Raw genomic sequence first — 12,614 nt, forward strand, 5'->3', positions numbered from 1 at the left:
GGAGAGTTCAAAATTTATATACAGAAATATATTTTTGATATCGCGATTCTTCTCAACGTGTTTGACAAATCTCTGCTCAGAAATTTACCGCACTACAACACCCCCCCCCCCCCCTCTCTACGACAGTAGAGTCCGTGGATTGGGTGATCCAAATACAGTTTTAGGGGTGAATATCGAAACAAGGCCCCGGGAGTAGACAACATTCCATTAGAACTACTGATAGCCTTAGGAGAGCCAGTCCTGACAAAACTCTACCATATGGTGAGCAAGATGTATAACACAAGCGAAATAGCCTCAGACTTCAAGACGAATATAATAATTCCAATTCCAAAGAAAGCAGGTGTTGACAGATGAGAAAATTACCGAACTATCAGTTTAATAAGTCACAGGTGCAGAATACTATCACGAATTCTTTACAGACGAATGGAAAAACTGGTACAAGCCGACCGGGGTAGATCAGTTTGAATTCCGTAGAAATGTTAGAACACGTGAGGCAATACTGACCTACGACTTATCTTAGGAAAAAGATTAAGGAAAGGCAAACCTACGTTTCTAGCATTTGTAGACTTAGAGAAAGCTTTTGACAATGTTGACTGGAATACTCTCTTTCAAATTCTAAAGGTGGCAGGGGTAAAATACAGGGAACGAAAAGCTATTTACAATTTGTACAGAAACCAGATGGCAGTTTTAAGAGTCGAGGGGCATGAAACGGAAGCAGTGATTGGGAAGGGAGTGAGGCAGGGTTGTAGCCTCTCCCCGATGTTATTCAATCTGTATATTGAGCAAGCAGTATTGGAAACAAAGGAAAAATTCAGAGTAGGTATCAAAATCCAGGAGAAGAAATAAAAACTGATGACATTGTAATTCTGTGAGAGACAGCAAAGGACTTGGAAGAGCAGTTGAACGGAATGGATAGTGTCTTGAAAGAAAGATATAAAATGACCATAAAAAAAGCAAAACGAGGATAATAGAATGTAGTCGAATTAACTCGGGTGATGCTGCGGGAATTAGATTAGGAAATGAGACATTTAAAGTAGTAAAGGAGTTTTGCTATTTGGGGAACAAAATAACTGATGATGGTCGAAGTAGAGAGGATATAAAATGTCGACTGGCAATGGCAAGGAAAGCGTGTCTGAAGAAGAGAAATTTGTTAACATCGAGTATAGATTTAAGTGTCAGGAAGTCGTTTCTGAAAGTATTTCTATGGAGTGTAGCCATGTATGGAAATGAAACATGGACGATAAATAGTTTTGACAAGAAGAGAATATAAGCTCTCGAAATGTGGTGCTACAGAAGAATGCTGACGATTAGATGGGTAGATCACATAACTAATGAGGAAATTTTGAATAGAATTGGAAAGAAGCCGACCGGGGTAGATCAGTTTGAATTCCGTAGAAATGTTGGAACATGTGAGGCAACACTGACCCTACGACTTATCTTAAAAAATAGATTAAGGAAAGGCAAACCTACGTTTCTAGCATTTGTAGACTTAGCTTTTGACAATGTTGACTGGAATACTCTCTTTCAAATTCTGAAGGTGGCAGAGGTAAAACACAGGGACCGAGAGTTTATTTACAATTTGTACAGAAACCATATGGCAGTTATAAGAGTCGAGGGGCGTGAAAGAGAAGCAGTGGTTAGGAAGAGAGTGAGACAGGGTTGTAGCCTATCCCCAATGTTATTCAATCTGTATATTGAGCAGAAGTAAAACAAACAAAAGGAAAATTCTGAATAGGAATTAAAATCCATGGAAAAGAAATAAAAACTTTGAAGTTCACCGATGACATTGTAAGCCAGCCGAAGTGATCTCGCGGTTCTAGGCGCGCAGTCCGGAGCCATGCGACTGCTACGGTCTCAGGTTCGAATTCTGCCTCGGGCATGGATGTATGTGATGTCCTTAGGTTAGTTTGGTTAAATTAGTTGTAAGTTCTAGGGGACTGATGACCACAGCTGTTAAGTCTCATAGTGCTCAGAGCCATTTGAACCATTTTTTTTAATTACATTGTAATTTTGTCAGAGCCAGCGAAGATGATGCTGAGGGATTTACATTAGGAAATGAGACACTTAAAGTAGTAAAGGAGTTTTGCTATTTGGGGAGCAAAATAACTGATGATGGTAGAAGTAGAGAGGATATAAAATGTAGACGGGCAATGGCGAGGAAAGCGTTTCTGAAGAAGAGAAATTTGTTAACATCGAGTATAGATTTAAGTGTCAGGAAGTCGTCTCTGAAAGTATTTCTATTGAGTGTAGTCATGTATGGAAGTGAAACATGGATGATAAATAGTTTGGACAAGAAAAGAATAGAAGCTTTCGAAATGTGGTGCTACAGAAGAATGCTGACGATTAGATGCGTAGATCACATAACTAATAAGGAGATATTGATTAGAATTGGAGAGAAGAGGAGTTTGTGGCACAACTTGGCAAGAACTAGGGACCGGTTGGTAGAACATGTTCTGAGGCATCAAGGGTTCACCAATTTAGCATTGGGGGGCAGCGTGGAGAGTAAAAATTGTAGAGGGAGACCAAGAGATGAATACACTAAGCTGATTCAGATGAATGTAGGTTGCAGTAAGTACTAGGAGATGAAGAAGCTTGCACAGATAGAGTAGCATGGAGAGCTGCATCAAACCAGTCTCAGGACTGAAGACCACAACAACAACACCGCGCGGCACACGCAGGGGTCTTGTAACAAAACGAAAGGAGCAGCCAGTTACTAATGAATCCCACCAAGTGTACGGATGACATGGTTAAGGACCGCATCGTGCACCCTGAATAAAGCAATGATATTGAAATTACATTCTTCTGTTCTGTTATTGCCACAGTCACAACATCACTTCAGTGGTTTCAATAATGTCTGCATCAACATCCATAATAATATAGCGTCGTTTTACAAGCTGCGTAATTTCAAATGAAACAATCGAGGTTTCGATACCTGTCTCCGCCATCATCCTCACGAGTCGAAATCACTGAGTGCCTGTACTGGCGGCTGGCACAGTGTTTTGCCGTAGCTGCGTCTGGAACCTTTCAGAACGGGGCGGAGTGGAGCATGTGCCGAAGGAAAACTGGGCAGCCGCTAGCGGCTCCTACCCAAGACGGGATGGAATGATGTCACATGTTGCGAAGTGCTGGCGTCACGTATGAAACTGTCGCTCTCGCGTCCCTACAAGCGTGAAGTCTACGTCTTTGTTTACGCTCAATGTCAAACCGGAGCGCTTGAGGCAAGGATAGATGTATACGAGAGGTGTTTTGGTATTTTGTGTAAAATTGGATCATGAAGTTTATGTTAAATTTTGCAGTAAAAAAGACATAAAGTGTATCATAGTTTTGGGAATATATATTTGAGTAAACCAAGGGTTCCAGAGAGGTACAAACTTTCAAAGTTTGCCCTGAACACCTTGAAGGTGACGAACGCCGTGGAAGTCCAAGCATATCACTAGCCGATAAAAACGTGGAAAAAGTGAAATACTTTATTAAGAACGATCACCGGATCACAACGGAGGGGGTTCAAAATTATCTCGCCCATGAAATTTTTTCGATTGTTTTGGGGACCAAATGCTTGACACCAAAATCTGTTCAAAAATAATTTATTTTCGAACAAAAACAGTGGAGAATGCAAGTCACTGAGGAAGCGTTAAACATTCCGTAACATCTACGCTAAGGCTCAGTAGTGCCAGTGGAGATATTCTGGATCGCAAAATATCGAAAAAGTGCTCAATAAGGGGTCAAAAGTGATCAATATACTCATTGTTCTTTCCGATTTTAATGTCATGGTGTACCTTGAGATTGCCTTAAAAGGTCGGTCTGCCAGGAGCAGTTCTTTCAAAACCATATACATGAAGCACTCTGATCAAAACGCTCATACGTCAGGTGTAAGAATTCGTGGTTTTTGCACAAGTATAATTGTGCTGTTCACACTTTCGTAAATTTCTGGCAAAAATAAAAATGATGCTCTGGCCCCCATATTCGCCAGGTGTGGCCCAGTATCACTTTTACCTGATCCAAACGATCAGAAAAACCTTAAATAATCGTCGTTTCGCAAGCTTAGTTGGGATTAAATCCGTATCGCCGGGACAGCTAAAAACTATTCCAAAGATCGACCTCCAGAATTATTTCTGGGATGGGAAAATTCGTTGAAATATCTGATGGGGGCTATTTTAAAGCTGATAACATTCATATGGGCTGATAAAATTTTTTTCAGGAAACAGAAATTCTCATTACATTTGTACTCACATACTGTCTTACCCACGGAAATGACAGCCCGGTCTTAGGTGTTAATAACATGAGAAAGCTTCACGAACGTAAGAAGGCAGAAGTTACGAGGCAAACAGACAGCGCCAGAGCACGGCAACAGGCTTACATAATATGTCAGATGCTTCAAGTCACGAAGAAGGAAGTTTGACAGCCAATGCCACCATAGCGACGCTAGCTGCGCTTAAGAAATAACACTCTAAACATTATATACTGTTCAGAGCGAGAGTAAGTGAGGGATAAGGGAGAGTGTCTCTGAAAATGGTACATATACGTAATGGAGAGCCTATAGAAGGTGCAGGACATAAATTTACAACAGACGCCACCCTCCTTCCTCTCGCCTTCTGAAAAGCAGTGCACAATTAGAACCAATGATATGACAAGGGCTCTTTAACATTACGCAAAGCCAGGGACTGACAGAATCGAAGGGGAAAGTGATTAAAACTCGGACGCAGACGCTCCGAAGGGAGAGCCATGGCAATTGGAGCGGACGGGAGGAGATGATAGATATCACAGGCAGGTCCCAGTGGAAGTAGAGAGACGGCAGTGTCGGAGGAACAGCCGAAGTTATTAGCTAAGCAGAGCCGAACAGAGTTATCTACTGCAGTTCGGAACAGTAAATGGCATTCTAGTTCGGTAGCTCAGGACTCACGCGTGAAGTCTTATAGGAGAAGCCGTACCTAGTTTGACAGATTCCTTTAATAAACGGAACGGCGCTAGTTAGTAGTCAGGTCAACCGATTATTTCCCTCTCTTCCCGAAACCTGTCGCCAAATTCCAAGCAACACTCACGTTTGGGACGAGACGACACACACACACACACACACACACACACACACACACACACACACACACACATGCGCGAGAGCGATTGCTACGAGCAGCGAGCTAGCGAGACAAGGTGGTGAGCCACATGCGTGCGTTGTCAAACAACAGTCGGCTGGTATACCGACCAGCCTGAGTATAGCGGTTATGAGCTCGTTTAGGCAACTTCTGTGCTGATACCAAATTCAGCCTCACAGAATACGAAACACAAATAATTAAAATGCAATATCACACAGTACTAATTTACTCGATTCACAGACAGATGGCGAGCACGACTTCACTCACATAGGTTATCTGGATTATTCTGACGTCAGGGAGAGCATCAGACCACAAAATTAAATAATAAAATAAAAATCTGTCAGATCCTGAAACAGCGGACCATTAATAGACGGGATAAACGCTATGGAAAAGAAAGTATGTGTGCGTGTGCGTGTGTGTGTGTGTGTGTGTGTGTGTGTGTGTGTGTGTGTGCGTGTGCGTGTTGTGAAACGCAGGAAGTGAAACAGAGGATCGACACTAGTCTGCTCGTATTTGCAGCTGAACCTTAACGCAATTGAATGTCTGATTAGACAGATAATGATGACAAGTCCCATTAACGCTGGATTATTCTATACGCAATAAACCACTGTGTTCATAAGATTAATATTCAAAAGGGACGTTAAGGGGAACGAGCACATGAAACCAGTCAGCAAAAGCACGTGACAGAGGTTCCTAATACTGATAATGAAGCGTACTTCGCCATGGAAGCGAAGGTTTAGAAAAGTATCATTAGACTCTCACAGCATTCGATTCATAGAGAGGGGAGAGATAGATAGATAGATAGATAGATAGATAGAGAGATAGAGAGAGAGAGAGAGAGCGACCAAAATTTCCAAAGAAGAGCGATGCGTTTCGTCAGGGGATCGTTTAATAAGCACTATAGTGTTACCGGTATACTCATTAATATCCATTGGAAAACGCTAAAAGGGAGACGTTGGGAATCACGGAGAGGTATACTGTTCAAAGTCCTTGCGCAGATATTCTAAGAACTGACTGGAATATTCTGACTTCATAACTGGAATTCACAGACTTTTTTTCTTCTTTTTTTTAAAGACATAATGTTCACGTCAATGACAAACTTTTTATTTCCACTATTGCAATTTGAGCCTTAGGCAGCTTAAACAAAAAATGTTCATATAATATTTTACAAAAAATCGTTGTGTATTTTGACATTCGGCCGATTAAACAATTTGAAAAATGCGGCACTGTAACCATGTTTACTTACATGTTCTGGCTTCAAGCAATTTCAGCTTTATACACGCTGACACATTCATATATCGTTGTCATTTGCTATTAGATACATTCGTAAGTAGAGCGAAAACACATGTAGATATATCGTAAAACGGCACAGTCTGTACGTACACATTTTTGTTCCACCACCACTAGTAACTTTTGCACTAAACCACTGCAGCGAACGACTATTTACAGGCTACTGGTAGCCGTTTTGGCGAGTAAACGGATTACAGATATTGTTATTGTTCTGAGTACAGCGCCATTGCAGTCCAGCGACTGGACTAGGATGCATGGGGCTATGCACTTGTTTTACAATTACGGAACGGACTGTAATATCTTACATAACCTACTCTTAATGTTAGAAGGGTGTGAAAACAGGGTGTAATTTATTTCCTTATAGGTTTTTTAAAAAGAACATCGTGAAGCTTTTACATCGTTTTACATAACTGTAGGTATAGTGTAAGTTCGTCTGTTGCCTACTCTTAATGTTAAGTTAGTATAGGCTGTTTATCTCGTGGTAGGTTTTTAACACAGCATAATTCCTTAACCAATTCACGGCTTGGTGCAACCAGTGGTTCCTTCGTATCAACCCCTCGAAGACCCAGACGATCGTCATAGGCCGCACCACTAGCTCCTTCCGTCGCCATGATTTCTGCCTCACCATTTATGACCGTCCTATCCACCTCACTCCTACCCTCAAATACTTTGGCCTCACCCTCGACCGCCATCTCACCTGGACTTCCCATCTCCTTGCCATCAAAAACAAAGCTCACAACAGACTCCACCTCCTGAAACTCCTGTCCGGCTGGACATGGCAGTCTGCATCCTTACACCATCCTTCACAGCTACAAATCCTTGATCCACCCCATCCTTTGTTATGCCAGCGTAGCTTGGAATTCCGCCCCTCCCAGGTTGTATAAATCCCTCCAAATCCTCGAACGCCATGCTCTCCACCTCGCCTTCCGTATCCGCCTCCCGTCCCCCACGCGCATCCTCTACGACCTCACCCCACTCCCCCACCTTCTCCTTTTCCTTGAACACATCCGCACACTATATATTGTCCGCCGTCTTGATCCCCCTCACCACCTGGTGTCTCCCCTCCTCTCCATCCCCAGCCCGTTGCCGCGCCTTTACCGTTGTGTCCCACCCTCTCTCCATCTCCACACCCTCCGTCTCCTATCCCAGTGCAACTTCCACCATCTACCCCTCCCAGATTATGAGCTTCGACCTGACATCTACCCTTCCTAACAACTCTAACCCCATCTTCCTCCTGTCTCCTCCTCAGGCCTCCCTCTGGTCCTCCTCCCTTCTCCTGAGCGGCTTTCCCCTCCTACTCCCCCTCCTTCTCTTGCGCTCCACTTGAGTGTCTCTGCACACCCTCCTGCCTTGTCTTCCCTCTTCATCTCCTGCTCCACTAGTTTTCTGCCTCTTTGTGTACCCACTGACGCTCCTACTCTTTTCATCCCGCCGCCTCCCCTGCTGCCCCTTGCTCTCCCCTCATTTTCCATCCTCTCCGGCATCCCCAGTCTCTCCCTCGGCAGGTCCCACCTGGCAGTTTTACTCTTCATTGTGTGTGCTCAAAGTGGGTTTTATGTTTGTTGTTCTGGAGTGTATTTAATACTGTGACCGACTTTTAACCTGTGTGTGTACCTTCAGTGCCTTTTTTGTGTTTTAAGAATCGCCAACTGTGTTTTTTAACTGTATGTCGACTTCTTTAATTGTCCTCCCTGGACAATTGTCAGTGTATTTTTACCTCCATTATCTCCCCTTACTCTGTTTTACGTTCCCATTTTTTATCTCCTTACATATGTAACATTTTATTCTTGTCTTCGTTGTCATGTCACTCGGCTCAAGAGCGGAGGATTGTGGACCTGACAGCGCTCCCCTGCCCATATGAGGCAGGGTAATGAAATCACAAAAAAAGAAAAAAAAACAGCACAATTAAAATCGCAAAGGTCCTCATATTTTCCCACACAACGTCAGGTACTTTCTAGATCAGCAGCATGCTCCCACACAACCACCTTCATTTAATTAAAACGCAGTTTGTGTGACACTCTGTCAACTTGATACATGTTTTAAGCATATAGATTGATAATCGACATATGAGTACAGAAATAGGTACATATAAGATGTAGTATTTAAGGCTATAGTTGTTACATAATTAAATTAACCATACAAGTAGTGTACATTGTCGTTCTGACGAGATTTCGTCGTTTTATGATAATCGTAATACAACTTTCTTTTAATTATTACGTTAGTCTAAACAGTGGACATTGGCTATGTTCATCTGTAGAATAGTGTTTTTTGCGTTCAGCATTGGGGACATGATATTGGGAACTTAGTGCCACATGTCTACAGATATCAATAGTGTTTGATGATTACGGACCTTTTTAACTGCTTTTTACCTGAGCTACTTTTTGTGGGTCCACTGTAAGAGCCAATAAAAATTATATAGGTGTCGTTTATTTTTCAAGTCGGTTTGGTCATTTAAAAGTATATCAGGATAAAAAAAGTAATATTTTGCGTTTTCCCACATACATCCCGCGAAATGAACAGAAAGGATAAAATCACAGAAATAGGAGCTCATTTGTGGCGTTCTTCGCATACAGCATTTGTGGCTGTAACAGGAAAAGGTAGGAATCATAGTGGTAAACGCAGTACTCTCTTCTACATACGTTAGTGTAGCTGGAGGCTGTATAGACGTTCGTGGAATTCCTGGCAGATTAAACTCGAGTGTCGCACTGCGACCTGAGCCTTTTTCTCTGACGGCCTGGAACGTACTTTTCCTGTGCTGGGAAGTTTCAGGTCAGCATACAGATTATAAATTCATTCTGGTTAACGAAGTTCATGTTGACGTAGGAAGTCGACAGGGAAATAACAAAATCGAAGACAAAATTAAAGTGCAGTAAATTATGTAATGTAAATGGTGAGTTCATTACTGGTTAGTAAAACAAAATTTCTCTGTCCCGATCGGATTTTTTTTTTTTTAGCATGTGAGGTTTCAGTGCCTTAAGTACCATCATCCGATTTAAAATGTTTGCCTATGAAACACATTGAGTCTTCTTCTTATGGGGTTGCAGTATGCATTGGTACACGAGTCGTGCCAAGTATTTTACATCTCATGATGGTGAGTAAGGTATAGAAACTCAACATATGATGATAAACTTTTCGACTGAGAGCGAAACTCTGTATAATATTACTATTCATTGGACTGTATCCATCAGCATGCTACACAGGGAGGAATGGTCAATATTCATAGATATAACACGAACAGTCATTCGATTCTAAAAAGGCTAGTAATCGTAATTCCTAAAATGCCCATCATAAGGGATATGGGCACTTGTTCAGCAAAGGAGATATGTTTCACAGTAGCGCAGACGAACCGAAGTGCTCATAGCTCCTTGGGTATGCGTAAAGCTCATGTTTACTGAACATTTTTCTCTTGTTTTGGCTCATAATCCCACCTCCAGAAATATGGAAAGCAAAGAGTCTGCAGTAGAAGAGATTTGTTTCACAGTATCGAAGATGAAGGGGTACTGACAGCTTTTAAGGTATGCATTTTATAACCCATGTTTACTAGCCTTCTTTGCTCCACATAGTGTCCAATCCCTGAATAATGACCATTCCTCCTTAGAGATTCTAAATATGCACTCGAGCAGTTTTATAAGATTCCATTATAAATGTATTACATATATAAATCAGAGTGTATGGGCATATGTTAGAGATCTCCTCCCAAACGCATGCACTAATTTGAATTTTGAATAGAAATGGCTGGCCTCATGAGTGTCAGAACTGTTGCGTTTATATCTATTAGCTCCAATAGGAGTGGAGATGCAGACAAAATGTGTTCCTGCCTTCCTGGTTGTAGGAATGTTGTTCGTGAACAATATCGACCTTCTCAATCAAACTGGTTTGCGAAGCATCAGGCTTAACAAATGGTTTTCTGGGCCCTGTCATGTGGGCTGCACTGCATAACATGCATGTTGCGTCAGAGTAGTTTCAGCCTGCTTTATCGACCTGCTGATGGCAGGTGCAAATAAATGATTTCAAAGTCCCTGAAGTATAGCCTGCTTTGCTTGACAGGCAAGTTGTGGGAGTAGTATCATTGGTTTAAGAGAGTGTGGAGGAGGAGGATGTTGAGAGATGAAACAGATACTATGGACAAACAGAGAGGTGAGGAGGGGATGAACACAGAAAAGGGACGAGAAGAGGTAGATAGAGAGGTGGGATGAGATGATGGTCAGAGAGAAGGGGAGGTGCAGACGGTCAGAGAGAGGTGGAGGAGAGGGGAGGAGGAGGAGTAGCAATTGGTAGGTGGAAGCTGAAGATGGGGTAATGGGCAAGTGGGAAAGAAAGAGGGGTAGGAGGCGATGGGCAGAGAGGGAGAGGATGATACGGACGTAGGAAGAGGGGAAGAAGATATAGTCAGAGGAGACAGACAACGAGATGGGGAAGTAAAGGCTGAGTAGGGAGGAGCAGATGGACTGACAGGGGAAGGAAGAGCTCCACACAGAATGGAGGGGAAGGAGATGTATGCAATATATGTGTCGAATGCTTGCATAAACGAAACAGTGGGGAAATGGCCAGTACGTTATTTAAGATTTTTAATTATTCATATAGTAGTAACTATTTAACATGAGACAAAATGAATAATACATGAATGACTGAATATCAGTAGTGTAATCAGTTATTTTCTGGCCACAAAACAGTCTTCATATATGAAACTTCCTGGCAGATTAAAACTGCGTGTCGGACCGAGAATCGAACTCGGGACCTATGTCTTTCGCGGGCAAGTGCTCTACCAACTTTTTTTTTTCCTTAATCTCATTTTGTTCGCCTTTGTTCGTTGCATCTGCTCGGGGTGGACGTCGTAAGACACCCTTTTAAGTTCGATGTTGATCGATTAGATTTTTTTTTTTTTTTTTTCAGAGGACTGCTAACCCTCTGACCGAACACGCTGAGCTACCGTGCAGGCTAGCAACTGAGCTAAAAAAATGGTTCAAATGGCTCTGAGTACTATGGGACTCAACTGCTGTGGTCATCAGTCCCCTAGAACTTAGAACTACTTAAACCTAACTAACCTAAGGACATCACACACATCCATGCCCGAGGCAGGATTCGAACCTGCGACCGTAGCAGTCGCACGGTTCCGGACTGCGCGCCTAGAACCGCGAGACCACCGCGGCCGGCGCAACTGAGCTACTCACGCACGACCCACGCCCTGTCCTCACAGCTTTACTTCTGTCAGTACCTCGTCTCCTACCTTCCAAAATTGTCCGCCAAAGGCAAAGGTCCCGAGTTCGAGTCTCGGTCCGGCACTCAGTTTTAATCTGCAAGGAAGTTTCGTATCAGCGCACACTCCGCTGCAGAGTTAAAATCTCATTCGAGTCTACATATATGCTTTGCGCTGCTGAAAGTCTTTTAATATGTTGCATTATTCTGTACTCCATGATGACAAACAAACCAACTAGGCATGTTTGTGAAGCTAAAAAATACTCTTTGAATTACGGATATAAGAGTATATAAGAAAAGTTATTCGACTTGTATTTTCGTATGATGAATCAAATTAATAACCACATCGAAATCAACCAAGTGTCGAGAAAAGTGATCAAACAAGGAGGACTTTGTTTATGAAACTGATTTTAACTGAGTAACGAGTACATAATATGTATCACAGTTGCGGATGCCACGTGTGCAAAAGAACAGACACAATGCAAGCATGAAAAATGAGTGTTAAGTATTTTACAGAATAGAGAAATCTGATATTGGAATGTAAATTAAAGCTATTTAAGTTCATTTAGCTGAAAACAAGTACTAAGTATGTTAAAGGGGGATATCTTTAAGTTTAGCTGGGAATAACAGAGAAAAAACCAGAGGCCCAGTGTAATTAGGTGAACGCTGTATTAAGCACAACTGCTGATTGTCGAAGCAACTCTAATATGCCTACTTCAATCCATAATCTTTGAACAAGAAGTCATCTTTATTTATCGCCCCCTATCGTATGTCGAGGTATAATAAATATATAAATATGTGGTGGTGTACACGTGGGACTAACCGACAAGAAATCGCAACGAGATACAATCGCTGCGCGCAATAACATTACTAAACATCTCCTGAAATTTTTAGCATTTCTTCTGAGTTATTTTATGATCATACGTTTGTTTGGGCACACGACAGCGAGGTCTTCTGCGAAATTACTTCTGAAACACTGTGTAAACAAAAATGTACAAAAATCTATACAAGTTTCTGAAAGGAATTTCGAATTGTGAT

The sequence above is a fragment of the Schistocerca gregaria genome, chromosome 4, assembly GCF_023897955.1.
Source record: "Schistocerca gregaria isolate iqSchGreg1 chromosome 4, iqSchGreg1.2, whole genome shotgun sequence".
NCBI lineage: Eukaryota > Metazoa > Arthropoda > Insecta > Orthoptera > Acrididae > Schistocerca > Schistocerca gregaria.